The sequence below is a fragment of the Aethalodelphis obliquidens genome, unplaced genomic scaffold (assembly GCF_003676395.1).
Source record: "Aethalodelphis obliquidens isolate GAN/ISIS:26980383/991018 unplaced genomic scaffold, ASM367639v1 scaffold8, whole genome shotgun sequence".
Classification (NCBI taxonomy): Eukaryota; Metazoa; Chordata; class Mammalia; order Artiodactyla; family Delphinidae; genus Aethalodelphis; species Aethalodelphis obliquidens.
Window position 1 is genome coordinate 17795821 of NW_020837952.1, and position 18217 is coordinate 17814037.

General features: G+C 36.6%; 1 protein-coding gene across 8 annotated transcripts in view; it reads left to right on the forward strand.

The window, feature by feature from the left end:
* FRS2 (fibroblast growth factor receptor substrate 2) overlaps positions 1–18217 on the forward strand; it is a 121311-nt gene that overhangs the window by 90318 nt on the left and 12776 nt on the right. For 7 of the 8 annotated variants that reach the window (XM_027106995.1, XM_027106992.1, XM_027106989.1 and 4 more), the window contains one exon: positions 15324–15418. The gene's annotated coding sequence lies outside the window, so the exon portion shown is untranslated. Of the gene's footprint in view, positions 1–1003; positions 1108–15323; positions 15419–18217 lie in introns of all 8 variants that reach the window. The other variant, XM_027106994.1, reaches the window with a different exon arrangement.

Genomic DNA, 18217 nt, shown 5'->3' on the forward strand with positions numbered 1-18217 from the left:
CAGAAATGAAAGAAGGGAATCCGAGGTTCAGGTCATCATTTTACAGTGACACTCACTGCAGGTCTGGATACTGTTGGGAGAATGTTTATGTTTATAGATAGATGCTGTGACTTATAGGTTAGACTTTAGGCATCATAGTAAAACACCATTAATTTTATTCTTAGGAATTAGATGTTCTCCATGTATATATTCTAGACTTCATGCTTCTATAGGAAAGTATTTTGGTAGGACATTAGTGGTGTCTTTAAGATTGTAAGGGAAAATGTGAACTGTCCTCAGCAGTGCAAACTGGCGCTTCATGAAATGGCATGAACCTACCTTCCTGCCTATCTTCTATTATTTTCCCATGCATACCATACATTCCAACTAAAAGGAACTATTTGGTTCTGGAGGCTGCCATGTTTTTTTAGGTTTCTGTGCTTTAGTATGCACTCTTTTTCATTTGGATTGCCCTTGCCCTAGAAAACTCCCATCTGTCTTTCAGGACTTGACTTATTGGTCACCTTTCCTAGGAAGGCTCCTTGATCACTTCCCTTTCCTTCTGCTCTGAGTTACATGTTCTGATGGCACTGGCACATGGATACATGGATACATGGTAACTCTGCCATGTATTCCTTTGCTTGTCTGCCTCCCTCACTAAACAGTAAGCTCCGTAGAATCAGAGAATGTGTATCTCCTCTTTATTTCTTTAACATTTAACTCAGTGCCTGGCAAAGAGAGTTGATACTCAGAAAATAGTTGTTGCATGCTTTAATGTATATATGGAGAAATGAATGAACTCATTTTTTATTCTCTCCTTAATATTGATAGCTGTTTACAATCATTTTTATTTACTAAGTAAGCTTTTGTTAGCTTAATTCAAAAACTGTGTCTAAAATAAAGAAATGTTTCTTTATTAATATTTTAGATTTATCCATAGGAAAATGAATTGATGGCAGTTTAAATATACATAAGCATGTGCTTAATCTTTCTTGATTATCCTGGTTTAACTTGTCTCTTACAGAAAAAACAAAAATGAGAGGAATCTGGTTTAAATTGCAGTACAAGGAATTTAGATTAGACATAAAGAGTTTCCAGAAAATAAAGTACCAGATATTGAAGTGATTTGTAAGTAATGTAATTGATTTTTTTGAGAGTTAAAAAAAGGGGGAGTTCATAGAGGGTTGTGAATTGCAAAGTGGTTCACCAACATTGCCTTTAGTAGAATAAAAAACTTAAAGGAAGAAAATCTATTTAGAGGTATGCAGATACAACCATATTCATGGATAGATGCTTAAAAATACTTGGGTACTTTTTTGGTTTACTGTATACATATATATTTTTAAATTTCAGCTAACCAAGGAAACTATGTTGCATGTATCCTTACTTTTTACAGAATGGCTCTCATTTAGTGACTAGCAGAATATACTAGAATCTCCCTCCTTAGCCTTTTTTTTTAACTTCTCTTTCTTAGAGTAATATAAATAATAAAAAATCCTTAGCAGTGTTAAAAATAAACAGAAAACTAAGGTATATCAATTTAAAAAAAGACCTACCCACATAGTTTAAAAACAATCAACCAGACCACTTACACAAAGAACAAGGTTTTTGAATGCTATCCTCTTGATTGTCTTAATGAAATTAAATACAGCAGTTAGCTGTGCCCAAAATATAGAGTTATATTGCTATGCTTCTAACTATAGATATTCTGTCCTGGCTGTATTTGAACAGAACTACTGTAGTATAAGCCAAATTCACCCTCCGTGCTAGTGAACTGAAAGAGCAAATATACCTTCCTGAGCAACAGATTTATAGTCATGCTAGTGAATAGAGTTCAGTGTTCTCTTTGCTTGTCATTCTGCAAGAATCATATTGGAATAATTTAGGACAGCTTTACTAAATTTATTAATGTAACTCTTGTTATGAAGATGGTGTTTAAATTGTAGGCTTTTGTACTTGCAGTGCAAAAGCCTTCTTTGTGATATAAAAGACAGGATTTTACATGTAGTGGTGATAATGCCTGTCTTTCTAAACACTGTATATTTTTCTAAATGCCTTTATAGCCAGAATTTATTTTTCACAATAACTCTGTGAAATAGGTGTCCTAATCTTATAAATGAGAAATTTTAGGCATAGAAATTTTGACTCAGTGCCAAAGGCATACAGTATTGTTTTATAATAAAGTATTGTTACCATTTCAATAGCTTGCATTTACTATCTGCTGAGCTCTGTTTTAAGCTTTTTACATATATTAATTAATAAGAACTTGGGCTTTGTAGTCGGATCTGGATTTAATTCTGGCATCGTGCCATCACTGCCATTTGCAGCATCGTGGATGAACCTAGAGATAATCATACTAAGTGATATTTCCTCTTCTTAACCTTGGAAAATTTACCTAACCTCTTCAAGCCTTGGTTTCCTCATTTGCTACAAAGAAATAATGATAGTACCTGCCTCATAGGGTGGTTGTATGGATTTAGATAATCCAAGTGAATCTATGTCTGGTATAAAGTAGGGGCTTTAAAATCAGTTTGCTATAATAAATAGAGGGTTAGTAGACTGTATTTACTGTAATTTTTAGCTTTGGGTAATTTTCCTGGTAAAATTGTATTGCTCTTGAGTGTAAACTCATAGTTGATTTTATATATATATATATATATATATATATATATATATATATACCTGTTTTATAGAAAAACATCCATGTTAGAACAAGATTATAGCTCTATATAGTGGCTATAACTACCTCTTCCCTCTCACTACCTCCCAATCACCTTTCAGTTCTAAGCCTTCCACTAGTCAGAAGAAACCAAAGTGGATACCTGAGGCTTTCATGTTCCAAAGTCAAGACAAGATATCCTCAGTCCATTGGGTTGTGTTCGTTCCAGGAGTGCTGTGGTATATCAGTTGTTTGGAACTCAGAATGTATTTTCTTAGAGAAAGTATCCTTTTAAATAAGGCACATAAATTCTTGTAATTCCTGATATAACTGATATGTGTATATTTGCACTGAAAGCAGTAAAAAGCAAGCAAAAACGTGACAGCACTCTGGCACTGCTAATAAAGTAATTTAAAACAATGAAACTGAATATATACTGATCCCCAAAAACAGGCCTGGAGAGGATTCTGGGAAGATGGAGTAGGAGGCATCAGGAGTCTGCCTCCCCACCTAGATAACAAATACAGTGGCAGAATCTGATGTAACTATTTTGGAACTATGGAGCTGTTGAAGACTTGCAACTGTCAGGAAAAGGCTCAGATGTAAAATTGCAGCCATTCTCTGCTGCCACCTTTGTGCAGCTCTCACACAGCTTTTGGAGCCAGTGGAGGCAGAAAGTACCCTCTTCTCCAAATATCAAGGATCTGTACCTGGATCAGAGATGCTGCTTCTGGTCAGAGAGGTGCAGACAAAGAGGTGGGCAGCTATTGTTGTTGCACATACCCTATTGTTGCAAGCCCCTACCCCACCTGCTAAAGTGACTTCCAGGAAATTTAAAAGACGGGCACCCTTATATGATCCAGCAATCTCACTCCTGGCTGTATATCCAGAGAAAACTCTAATTCAAAAAGGTACATGAATCCCAATGTTCAGAGCAGCACTATTTACAATAACCAAGATGTGTAAGCAACCTAAATGTCCATCGACAGATGAATAGATAAAGAAGGTGTGGTATATATAAACAATGGCATACTACTGAGCCATAAAAAAGAATGACATAATGCCATTTGCAGCATCGTGGATGAACCTAGAGATTATCATACTAAGTGAAGTAAATCAAAAAGAGAAAGATAAATCCCATATGATACCACTTATATGTGGAATCTAAAATATGGAACCACCTCAACATATTGAAAGCTGTATATTGTGGGAGTCCTAGAAAGAGAAGAGAGAGAGAGAAAGGAGCAGAGAGAACTTTTGAAGAAATAATGGTTTAAAACTTCCCAAATTTGATGAAAAACATGAACATAAACATCCAAGGAGCTCATTGCACTCCAAGTAAGATTAAGTCAAAGAGACATAGAGCAAGACACATTATAATCAACCTTCCAAAAGACAAAGACCAGGAATCTTGAAAGCAGCAAGAAGAAAGCTAATCATCACATACACGGGATTCTCAGTAAGATTATTAGCATATTGCTCATCAGAAACTTCAGAGGCCAGGTGGCAGTGGGCTGCTATATTCAAAGTGCTAAAAGAAGAAAAGTCTGTCCATCAAGAATCCTGTTATCTGGCAAAACTGTCCTTCAAAAGTAAGTGAGAAATTAAGACATCCCCAGGTAAACAAAAGCTGAGGGAGTTCATTACCACTAGACCTGCCCTGCAAGAAATGCGCAAGAGAGTTCTGCAAGGTGAAACGAAAGGACTCTAGACAGTAACTAGAAGTTGTGTGGAGAAATAAAGATCTCAATAAAGGTAAATACAGCGGGAATTATAAAAGCTAGTACTATTGTAACAAAGATTTATAATTTTTTATTTTCTACATGACTTAAAAGATTAATACATTTAAAGGAAAAAAAATTATTAGTATAAAAGCTCATGTTGTTGTAACATTTTCTGGGATAGAACATATGTTAGGCCACAAATTAGGTCTCAAAAGATTTTAAAAGATAGATAGCATACGAAGTATCATCTCCAGCTACAAGAGGATGAAGTTAGAAATCAACAACAGAAGGAAAACTGGAAAATTCACAAAACTGTGGGAATTAAACAACATACTTTTTTTTTTAACATCTTTATTGGAGTATATAATTGGTTTACAATGGTGTGTTAGTTTCTGCTTTATAACAAAGTGAATCAGTTATACATATGTTCCCGTATCTCTTCCCTCTTGTGTCTCCCTCCCTCCCACCCTCCCTATCCCACCCCTCTAGGTGGTCACAAAGCACCGAGCTGATCTCCCTATGCTATGTGGCTGCTTCCCACTAGCTATCTGTTTTACATTTTGTAGTGTATATATGTCCATGCCACTCTCTCACTTTGTCACAGCTTACCCTTCCCCCTCCCCATATCCTCAAGTCCATTCTCTAGTAAGTCTGTAAACAACATACTTTTAAACAACCAATCAAAGAAGAAATCACAAGGGAAATTAGAAAATACTTAGAGACCAAAGAAAATGAAAACACAGCACGCCAAAACTTATAGGACACAATGAAAGCAGTTCTAAGGGGATTTTTGTAGTTATAAATGCTTATGTTAAAAAAATAAGAAAGATCTCTAGCTTTATAACTTAAGGAACTAGAAAAAAACAAACTAAAACCAAAGCTAGCGGAAGGAAATAATAAAGGTTAAAGGAGAGAGAAAGGAAATAGAGAATAGAAAAACAAAGTCAGTGAACCAAAAGTTTGTTCTTTGAAAACATCAACAAAATTGACAAATTTTTGGCTAGTAGACTAAGAAAATAGGAGGAAAGACTCAAATTACTAAAATCAGAAGTGAAAGTGGTGACATCACTATCAAGTCTACTGAAATAAAAAGGATTATAAGAGAGTACTATGAACAATTGTATGCCAACAAATTGAAGAACCTAGATGAAATGGACAAATTCCTAGAAATACAAAACCTACCAAGACTAAATCACAATAGACCTATAAGGTAAGGAGATTGAATCAGTAATAAAAAAATCTCTTGAGTAGAAAAGCCCTGGCTTGGGACCTCACTGGTGGTCCAGTGGCTAAGACTCCACGCTCCCAATGCAGGGGGCCCGGGTTCAATCCCTTGTCAGGGAACTGGATCCCACATGCCGCAACTAAGAGTCTCCATGTCACAACTAAGAGTTCACATGCCGCAACTAAAAAAGATATCACATGCCATAACTAAAAGATCCCATGTGCTGCAGCTAAGACGCAGTACAGCCAAATAAATAAATAAATATTTTTTAAAAAAAGAAAGAAAGAAGGAAAAGAAAAGACCTGGCTTCACCAGTGAATTCTGCTAGTTAAAGAACTACTATCAGTCCCTGTCAAACTTTTCCAAAATATTGAAGAGGAGAGAACACTTCCTAATTCATTCTATGAGGCCAGCATTACCCTGATAACAAAGTCAGACAAAGACATTACAAGAAAAGAAAACTACAGACCAATATCTCTTGTAAACATTGATTCCAAAATCTTCAACAAAATACTAGCAAACTGAATTCATCCACATAATAAGGGGATTATATACCATGGTAAAGTGGGATTTCTTTTTGGAATGCAAGGATGGTACAACATGAAAATTGATCAGTGTAATACACCACATTAACAGAATGAAGGAAAAAAACACAATCATCTCAATTGATGCAGAAAAAGCATTTGACAAAGTTCAACACCTTTTCAAGATAAAAGCATTAAAAAAAACTAGGCATAGATGGAAACCACCTCAATATAATGAAAGCTATATATGAAAAACCCACAGCAGACATCATTCTCAATAGTAAAAGACTGAAAGCTTTTCCCCTAAGATCAGGAACAAGGCAAGGATGCCCACTTTCATGACTTTTATTTGACATGGTAGTGGAAGTTCTAGCCAGAGCACTTAGGTAAGAAAAAGAAATAAAAGTTATCCAAATTGAGAAGAAAGAAGTAAAATAATCTGTTTGCAGGTAAGATGATCTTATATGTGGGAAACCCTAATGATTCCACAGAAAAAATACTTTCAGAACTAATAAATGGATTTAACTAAGTAGCAGGATACAAACTCAAAATGTAAAAGTTAGTTGCATTTCTGTACATCACAGTGAACAATCTGAAAAGGAAATTACAAAAACAGTTCCTTTTACAGTGGCATCAAAAGGAATAGAATACTTAGGAATTAAAAAACGTATACAATGAAAACTGCAAAATACTGCTGAAGAAATTGAAGACATAAATAAACACATCTGATATTCATGGATTAGAAGATACAATATTATTAAAATATCAGTGCTATCCAAAGAGGTTTACAGATTCATTGCAATACCTGTCAAAATCCCAATGATGTTTTTTTCAAAAACAGGAAAACCTATCCTGAAATTCATATGGAATCTCAGGACCCTAGATAGGCAAAACAGTCTTAAAACTGGATTACTCACAATTCTTGATTTCAAAACTTACAACAAAGCCACATAATCAAAACAGTGTGGTACTGGCATAAATACAGACATATAGACCAGTGGAATAGAACAGAGAACCCAGAAATAAACCCTCACATATGTGGTAAAATAAGTTTTGAAAAGGGTACGAAGACCATTCAGTGGGGAAACAATTCTTCAACAAATGCTTCTGGGACAACTCAGTATCTGCATGCAAAAGATTAACTTGGACCTTTACCTAACACCATATACAAACATTAACTCAAATTGGATCAAAGACCTAAATATAAGACAAAAAACAGTGAGATTCTTAGAAGAAAACATAGGGCAAAAGCTTCACAACATGGATTTGGCAGTGCTTTCTTGGATGTGACACCAAAAGCACAGGCATCAGAGCAAAAGTAGACAAATTGGACTTAATGAAAAAAAATTTTTTTACTTCAAAAGATACTATCAACAGAGTGAAAGAGGCAACCACAGAATGGGAGAAAATATTTGCAAATCATATATTTGATAACGGATTAATATCCAGAATATATAGAGAACTTATGCTAAAAGTCAACAGCAAAAGGACAGCCTGATTCAAAAATGGGCAAAGGACTTGAATAGACATTTCTCTAAAAAAGATATACTGTGGAAAACAGTATGGAAGTTTCTCAAAAAATTAATAAAGTAGAACCACCATATGATTCAGCAGTACCACTTCTGGGTATGTATCCAAAATAATTGAAAGCAGGGTCTCGGAGAGATATTTGTTCATCCATGTTCATAGCAGCATTATTCCAATAGCCAGAACATAGATAAATGTCCATTGACAGACGGATGGATTAGCAAGTGTTGGTATATATTCAGTGGAATATTTTTCAGTCTTAAAAAGGAAAGGAATTCTGACACATGTTACAGCATGGATGAACTGTGAAGACATTATGCTAAGTGAGTTAAGACAGGCACAAACTGATAAATAGTGTACAATCTCAGTTATATGAGGTATTTAGAATAGTCAAACTCATGAAAACAGAAAGTAGAATGGTGGTTGCCAGAATTTGGGCAGAGGGGAAATGAGTTGTTATTTAATGGGTATACAGTTTCATTTCTGCAAAATGAAAAAGTCCTTGAGATTGGTTGCACAATATTGAATATATTTAACACTACTAAACTGTATGCTTAAAAATGGGTAAGATTGGGCTTCCCTGGTGGTGCAGTGGTTGAGAGTCTGCCTGCCGATGCAGGGGACATGGGTTCGTGCCCCAGTCCGGGAAGATCCCACATGCCACGGAGCGGCTGGGCCCGTGAGCCATGGCCACTGAGCCTGCGCATCCAGAGCCTGTGCTCCGCAACTGGAGAGGCCACAACAGTGAGAGGCCTGCATACCGCAAAAAAAAAAAAAAAAAAAAAAAAAAGGATAAGATGGTAAATTTTATATGTATTTTACCACAGTTTTAAAAATTAGAAAAAAGAAAAAAAAGATCTGAAGGTGAGAAAGAGTTTCTAACAGGATTTTTAATATTTTCAAGAGCTTTATAGGTTGGCACACTGATTCTTTTGTATGTTTAACTTCATTTCAAAGCTTTTCCTTGATATAGGATTATAGATGGATTACTCTCACTTCTCTTAATCACATTTACTATGAATAAACTCATTTCAGGATAGGGGTTGTGGGATGCTTACAAGAGGAACAAATAAAAAAGAGGAAGAGAGATTTTTCTTAGTCAATTGGCTAAAATCTCTTGAGAGAGCTAGACGAACATCACATAAGAGAAATGATTTATGGTAGAATTACCTGGACAGTTTTATAAGCCAGAGACAAAGCATGATGTATGCTTCTGGAGAAAAAAAAAAGCTGTGCTAAGGAAAAGGCAGTGGGTTGCTGCCCACCCTAATATGGGGTGTAGCAGCAGCTCACAAGGGGTGTAAGCAAACACCTGGCTGAACCGCTGATTTTATATACAGGTTATAAGTCCAGAATGAAAAATTTTGTTTGTGTGTGGGTTCATGGTTTTGGAAATGTTCATTTTGGGTATCAGTCATATTTGTTAACTCAAGTTAATATATAGATTAAAATGAGACTATTTGGAGGTCAGACAGCAGAAGCAAGAAGAACTACAATCCTGCAGCCTGTGGAACAAGAACCACATTCACAGAAAGAGAGACAAGATGAAAAGGCAGAGGACTATGTACCAGATGAAGGCAGAGGGCTATGTACCAGATGAAGGAACAAGATAAAACCCCAGAAAAACAACTAAATGAAGTGGAGATAGGCAACCTTCCAGAAAAAGAATTCAGAACAATGATAGTGAAGATGATCCAGGACCTCAGAAAAACAATGGAGGCTAAGATTGAGAAGATGCAAGAAATGTTTAACAAAGACCTAGAAGAATTAAAGAACAAACAAACAGATGAAGAATACAATAACTGAAATGAAAACTACACTAGAAGGAATCAATAGCAGAATAACTGAGGCAGAAGAACGGATAAGTGACCTGGAAGACAGAATAGTGGAATTCACTGCTGTGGAACAGAATAAAGAAAAAAGAATGAAAAGAAATGAAGACAGCCTAAGAGACCTCTGGGACAACATTAAACGCAACAACATTCACATTATAGGGGTCCCAGAAGGAGAAGAGAGAGAGAAAGGACCCAAGAAAATATTTGAAGAGATTACAGTCGAAAACTTCCCTAACATGGGAAAGGAAATAGCCACCCAAGTGCAGGAAGCGCAGAGAGTCCCATAGAGGATAAACCCAAGGATAAACACGCCTAGACACATAGTAATCAAATTGGCAAAAATTAAAGACAAAGAAAAATTATTGAAAGCAGCAAGGGAAAAATGACAAATAACATACAAGGGAACTCCCATAAGGTTAACAGCTGATTTCTCAGCAGAAACTCTACAAGGCCGAAGGGAGTGGCATGATGAAAGGGAAGAACCTACAACCAAGAGTACTCTACCCAGCAAGGATCTCATTCAGATTCGATGGAGAAATCAAAAGCTTTACAGACAAGCAAAAGCTAAGAGAATTCAGCACCACCAAACCAGCTCTACAACAAATGCTAAAGGAACTTCTCTAAGTGGGAAACACAAGAGAAGAAAAAGACCTACAAAAACAAACCCAAAACAATTAAGAAAATGGTCATAGGAACATACATATCGATAATTACCTTAAACGTGAATGGATCAAATGCTCCAACCAAAAGCCACAGGCTTGCTGAATGGATACAAAAACATGACCCATGTATATGCTGTCTACAAGAGACCCACTTCAGACCTAGTGACACATTCAGACTGAAAGTGAGGGGATGGAAAAACATATTCCATGCAAATGGAAATCAAAGCTGGAGTAGCAATAGTCATATCAGATAAAATAGACCTTAAAATAAAGAATGTTACAAGAGACAAGGATGGACACTACATAATGATCAAGGGATCAATCCAAGAAGAAGATATAACAATTGTAAATATATATGCACCCAACATAGGAGCACCTGAATACATAAGGCAACTGCTAACAGCTGTAAAAGAGGAAATCGACAGTAACACAGTAATAGTGGGAGACTTTAACACCTCACTTACACCAATGGACACATCATCCAAAATGAAAATAAATAAGGAAACACAAGCTTTAAATGACACAATAGACTAGACAGATTTAATTGATATTTATAGGACATTCCATCCAAAAACAGCAGATTACACTTTCTTCTCAAGTGCGCACGGAACATTCTCCAGGATAGATCACATCTTGGGTCACAAATCAAGCCTCAGTAAATTTAAGAAAATTGAAATCATATCAAGCATCTTTTCTGGCCAACGCTATGAGCTTAGAAATGAATTACAGGGAAAAAAACATAAAAAACACAAACACATGGAGGCCAAACAATACATTACTAAATAACCAGTAGATCACTGGAGAAATCAAAGAGGAAATCAAAAAATACCCAGAGACAAATGACAATGAACACACGATGATCCAAAACCTATGGGATGCAGCAAAAGCAGTTCTAAGAGGGAAGTTTATAGCTATACAAGCGTAGCTCAAGGAACAAGAAAAATCTCAAATAAACAATGTAACCTTACACCTACAGGAACTAGAGAAAGAAGAACAAAGAAAACCCAAAGTCAGTAGGAGGAAAGAAATCACAAAGATGAGAGCAGAAATAAATGACATAAAAGCAAAGAAAACAGTTGCAAAGATCAATAAAACTAAAAGCTGGTTCTTTGAGAAAATAAACAAAATTGATAAACTATTTGCCTGACTCATCAAGAAAAAGAGGTAGAGGACTCAAATCAATACAATCAGAAATGAAAAAGAAGTTACAACAGACACCACAGAAATACAAAGCATCCTAAGAGACTACTACAAGCAACTCTATGCCAATAAAATGGACAACCTGGAAGAAATGGACATATTCTTAGAAAGGTGTAACCTTCCAAGACTGAACCAGGAAGAAATAGAAAACATGAACAGACCAATCACAAGTAATGAAATTGAAACTGTGATTAAAAATCTTCCAACAAACAAAAGTCCAGGACCAGATAGCATCACAGGTGAATTCTATCAAACGTTTAGAGAAGAGCTAACACCCATCCTTCTCAAACTCTTCCAAAAAATTGCAGAGGAAGGAACACTCCCAAACTCATTCTATGAGGCCACCATCACCCTGATACCAAAACCAGACAAAGATACTACAAAAAAAGAAAATTGCAGACCAATATCACTGATGAATATAGATGCAAAAATCCTCAACAAAATACTAGCAAACAGAATCCAACAAAACATTTAAAGGATCATACACCATGATCAAGTGGGATTTATCCCAGGGATGCAAGGATTCTTCAATATATGCAAATCAATCAATGTGATACAGCATGTTAACAAATTGAAGAATAAAAACCATATGATCATCTCAATAGATGCAGAAAACGCTTTTGACAAAATTCAACACCCATTTATGATAAAAACTCTCCAGAAAGTGGGCATAGAGGGAACCTACCTCAACATAATGAAGGCCATATATGACAAACCCACAGCAAACATCATTCTCAATGGTGAAAAACAAAGCATTTCCTCTAAGATCAGGAACAAGACAAGGATGTCCAATCTCGCCACTGTTATTCAACACAGTTTTGGAAGTCCTAGCCATGGCAATCAGAGAGGAAAAAGAAGTAAAAGAAATACAAATTGCAAAAGAAGAAGTAAAACTGTCACTGTTTGCAGATGATATGATACTATACATAGAGAATCCGAAAAATGCCACCAGAAAACTACTAGAGCTAATCAATGAATTTGGTAAAGTTGCAGGATACAAAATTAATGCACAGAAATCTCTTGCATTCCTATACACTAATGATGAAGAATCTGAAAGAGAAATTAAGGAAACACTCCCATTTACCATTGCAACAAAAAGAATAAAATACCTAGGAATAAACCTACCTAGGGAGACCAAAGGTCTGTATGCAGAAAATTATAAGACACTGATGAAAGTAATTAAAGATGATACCAACAGATGGAGAGATATACCATGTTCTTGGATTGGAAGAATCAATATTGGGAAAATGACTATACTACCCAAGCAGTCTACAGATTGAATGCAATCCCTATCAAATTACCAATGGCATGTTTTATGGAACTAGAACAAAAAATCTTAAAATTTGTGTGGAGACGCAAAAGACCCCAAATAGCCAAAGCAGTCTTGAGGGGAAGAAAGGGAGCTGGAGGAATCAGACTACCTGACTTCAGACTATACTATAAAGCTACAGTAATCAAGACAATATGGTACTGGCACAAAAACAGAAACATAGATGAATGGAACAAGATAGAAAGCCCAGAAATAAACCCACGCACCTATGGTCAACTAATCTGTGACAAAGGAGGCAAGGATATACAGTGGAGAAAAGACAGTCTCTTCAATAAGTGGTGCTGGGAAAACTGGACAGCTACATGTAAAAGAATGAAATTAGAACACTCCCTAACACCATACACACACACAAAAAACTCAAAATGCTTTAGAGACCTAAATGTAAGACCAGACACTCTAAAACTCTTACAGGAAAGCATAGGAAAAACACTCTTTGACATAAATCACAGCAAGATCTTATTTGATCTACCTCCTAGAGTAATGGAAATAAAAACAAAAATAAACAAATGGGACCTAATGAAACTTAAAAGGTTTTGCACAGCAAAGGAAACCATAAACAAGATGAAAAGACAACCCTCAGAATGGGAGAAAATATTTGCAAACGAATCAACAAAGGATTAATCTCCAAAATATATATAACAGCTCATGCAGCTCAATATTAAAAAAACAAACAACCAAATCCAAAAATGGGCACAAGACCTAAATAGACATTTCTCCAAAGAACACATACAGATGGCCAAGAAGCACATGAAAAGCTGCTCAACATCACTAATTATTAGAGAAATGCAAATCAAAACTACAATGAGGTGTCACCTCACACCAGTTAGAATGGGCAACATCAGAAAGTCTACAAACAACAAATGCTGGAGAGGGTGTGGAGAAAAGAGAACCCTCTAGCACTGTTGGTGGGAATGTAAATTGATACAGCCACTATGGAGAACAGTGTGGAGGTTCCTTAAAAAACTAAAAATAGAACTACCATACGACCCAGCAATCCCACTACTTGGCATATACCCAGAGGAAACCGTAATTCAAAACAACACATGTGGGCTTCCCTGGTGGTGCAGTGGTTGAGCGTCCACTTGCCGATGCAGGGGACATGGGTTCATGCTCCGGTCCTGGAAGATCCCACATGCTGTGGAGCGGCTAGGCCGGTGAGCCATGGCCGCAGGGCCTGCACGTCTGGAGCCTGTGCTCCACAACGGGAGAGGCCACGACAGTGAGAGGCCCGCGTACCGCAAAAAAAAAAAAAAAAAAAGACACATGCACCCCAATGTTCATTGCAGCACTATTTACAATAGCCAGCTCATGGAAGCAACGTAAAGAAGATTTTGTACATATATACAATGGAATGTTACTGAGCCATAAAATGGAATGAAATTGGGTCATTTGTTGAGACGTGGATGTATCTCAAGACTGTCATACAGAGTGAAGTAAGTCAGAAAGAGAAAAATATCGTATATTAATTCATATATGTGGAACCTAGAAAAATGGTACAGATGAACCAGTTTGCAGGGCAGCAAAAGAGACACAGATGTAGAGAACAAACGTATGGACACCAAGGGGGGAAAGTGGCGGTGGGATGGGGGTGGTGGTGGGATGTATTGGGTGATTGGGAGTGACATGTATCCCCTGATGTGTATAAAATTGATGACTAATAAGAACCTGCTGTACAAGAAAATAAAATAAAATTCAAGAATTAAAAAAAAATTTTTTAACTAAAATAAATAAATAAACTACTCTGACTTTCTGAGCACTCCTTAAGTTTTTTGGTTGGCACCACTCATACAGCTTTTATTACTGTCTCTTTTTTTCTCAATAAAAGAAATTCATTTCATTAAAAAATAAAATAAAATGAGACTCTGTAAAACCCCTAACATAACGCCTACTGTAGTATAGCTATTTAGTAAATGCTAGTGCTCGTGCTTGAGTGAATTTGATTTTTTTTCTGTGTTGTAGAAAGTGAATAAATTAACCAGAAAATTTTCAGAAGTATATTGAAATCTCTTAAAACTCTAGATTGTAATTTATTGCTGTAATTTGTATCATTATTCTGTGACTATGGCATGCTAGTTCATACTGTTTTCTCATGACTGACTCTTCTGATTTGATTCTGGGGGTGTCTTGTGGATTAGAAGATACAGAGGGTGGATTCTAAAGACAGTCCACTCTTCGGCAGAGGGACAGTGAGGTTTAAGAGATGTGACTGGATATGGAGAATTAGCCTGCCCTTGGGTAAAATGGGGTTTTAGAGCTGGAAAGGAACCTTGGAGGTAGTTTAGTCTAACCTTTCATTTTATGGCTGTGGAGATAAATATAGAGAAATGTGTTGTCTAATGTCATAGCTGTAGTGGAGAAGCTAAAATCAATGGCTTCTAAAGGTCCTGATATCCAGACATCATGAAAAGTAAGCTACTGCATTTTTACTTTTCTTTTGAAAAGGCTGTATTGATGGTACCATGTACACATTATTAGTAATTTTTAGAATAGATCTTATAAATTATATATATTTTAATCAAAAATTCAGTCTTTTTAGTTTGTTTAAATAGATTAACTGAACTAACAGTGCTGCCAGAAGTCTCATAAGGAAAACAGTTTTTAAAGACTTTAAAGACTTTAAAGACTTTTAAATTCTTGACTTTTTCTTGCTAATTGTAGGTTAAGTCAGCAAACAAAGAAAACATGGTGTTTTGAAGTATGATTAAACTCCTGATGCTGCAGCAGAGGCTAAGACTATTAATGGCCAGATCTAGGTAAGTTGAAGTTTACTTTTAAAAAAGTCATTAAGTGCACCAATTACATTTTTTAAACTAGAGATTTTAATAGTGTTTTCTTGAATGCAGTTTTTTTTTGCCTCCTTATATGTTGTCACCTCCCACTTCCCAAAAATTAGGACAATTGGCTTTAATTAAACATGACAGTGTTTACTAATTTAAAATACCCAACACACTTGTTGCAATATTGATCTTCCCAAACAGAAGCTACCTTTTGTTCTTGAATGTACCCTTATTACTTTCCTATGTGGCTTTCTTGAGGGAGTATAGTACGTCTTTTTGTGTTTTTGCTGAGTTATAAACTTGACTGGGTAAGATGATGAGATCACGTGGTTTCTCATCAAGTGTTTACAGGTATTTGTACATATTATTGGGTGTTACATAACTCAGACACTCTCCAGGTATTAATCTGATTGTCATAAATGCAGACTATCTAGTGTCTTGCCTTTCCCCCTGCCTGGGAATTCATGCTTCAGGAGGAGGAGTCAGAGATGTGGGTGAAAACTTCACATTAAAAATCTCCTTCTGTGCTGGAAGATTGACTACAACTGCCTGTAGTCCCAGCTGTTTCACAGTCTTACTCCTACTAAGCCTATTCTTCAGCCTTACTGAGGCCTCCTGTTCCTTTTTGCCTCCCTCCGTTTCTCCCATTTCATCAGCCCTCTTCTTTCTTGCTTCTTTCCTGACCAGACCTGATGGCCCATTACTTCAAACCCCTATATTGCCAATATCCTTTAATTTCCTTGTCTTTTTACCTTCTGACCCTGGGTCAGTTGAACTGTCTACCCTCTGGACTGCTGAGTACAGCTAGAAAAATAGCATAATCTTACTCTCCAGCTTCTGCTAAGTCTCAGCATAGCCTACTTAATAATCCTGCTACCTTTCTTGGGTAGCTTCTCAGAGAATAATCCTCAAGTCCTTCATTGTGCAAACTTGGCTTCTATTTTACCAAAGAAATTTAGGATGATAGGTGTTACCTACTTCTGCTTCTCTACTGTGTTCCACCCATCCTTATTTTCTGCTCTCTCTCGTCAGAGGACAAGGCACTCCTTCTGTGGGCAGACTTCTTAATCTGGGCCCCGGAACTCATCTTCTCTAGCCTCCCCGCTCCGTCTTGATCCATCCTGTAGCCGTCTATGTCCTTTGTTTTTTTCCTATATTCTTTAACCTTTACTGACATACTGATTACTAACCTGCATAAATCTATGTCACCTTAAAACAATAAGTAACTCAAGCAACATATTTTCTTTTGAAACCATGTCCAACCATACCCTATCACTTTAGGCTTTCCTTTCCAACTGTGTTCTTGAAAGAGCCTTTTCTATTCTTTGGAGGACTACTTCCTTATCTTCCATTTGCTCACTGCTGAATGGCTTCTGCCTCTACCTAACACTCCACTATGGATAGAACCTTCCTTCTTGACACTTTCTTTTCTTAGTTTGTACTATTCTGATTGTTTCTCTTCTCCTTCACTTGTTTTTCTCTACTCCAGTATTTGCGCATTTGTGTTCCCCAGAATTTTAACTGCAGACTGCTCTTTATACTGTCCTTGATCAGGGTCTTCTGTTTTACAGTTTCAAATACCGTGTGTCCCAATATTTTACCTCTTTCCTCAAACCCATTCTGATGTACTTACCTCTCTATTGCAAGTCTTCCTTTGGTAGTTCTCTGGAATCTCAATTTAACATGTCTAAAACTGAACTAACCACCATCACTTCCTCTCGAAGACCTGAGAAAGTTTTTCCTATTTCAAGTAATGGAACCAGCACCCTTCATCTGCCGCCCTGAAAACTGCCTCTTACTTCCTGTATACCTAGCCAGACACTCAGTGCTGCAGACTTGTCTTCCTAAGTATTTTTAAAATTCATTATTTTCATCTTTATTCCTACTATTGCTGCTCTGGTTTTAAGTCTTTGGCATATTCCATTTTTCAGTAGTCTCTCACTGGCTTCCCTTCCTCTGAGCTAAACTTCCACTTAAAATTACCCTGCAGATGGAGGTATCTAAAATGAATTCCTGACCACCTCACTTTCCTGCTTAAAATACTTCATTGGCTTTTCACCTTGTGTAGGATGAAATTCATTCTCTTTGGAGTGGCATACAAGGATTTTGTGTCACATGGTAGGCTTTTCATTAACTATTTTTGTACTGAACTGAAGCATTCAATGTGAATAGAGCCCCCAGGTAGGTTGTACCACCATTCATATATCCCTGACAAAATCGGAGGTGCTGCCTTAACAGGTCGCCTGTGAAGGTGTCAAGTGGAAGAATGCTTTTTCTACTTCTTTTGAGAAATAGTTGAAAAATATTTACTTGAGGCATTATTTTTTCAGGCAAAAGCCACACTGTAGTAACCATTTAGCTCTTTGTATTCAGTGGTGAGGCTGGATAAGTAATTTCAAGAAGACTTTTTGTTTCTATCAATTATCTGTCTGCTTTAAAATTTTTTTTGAAATATTCTTTTGGCCTCCTCATCTTCTAATTTATTAAACATTTACTAATTTTTAAAAATTAAACATTTATTGAATATCTGCTATGTCAAACAGTATGCTTATTGCCTTAGAAAATTCAGAAGACACAGTTCCTATCTTCTTGGAGATCACAGTGAAGTGGGTGGTGAGACAGGTCAACATTACAGTAGAATGTGATAAGTGCCATGATAGAGTCATGTCCATTTGACTACAGGGACATTGGAAGCAGGCTAGCTTCAAGTTAGTTGGAGTCCCAGATCCCTAGGTTGTTGTTCAGGATGCTTTATGGTTTGTCTCATGCTTGTGT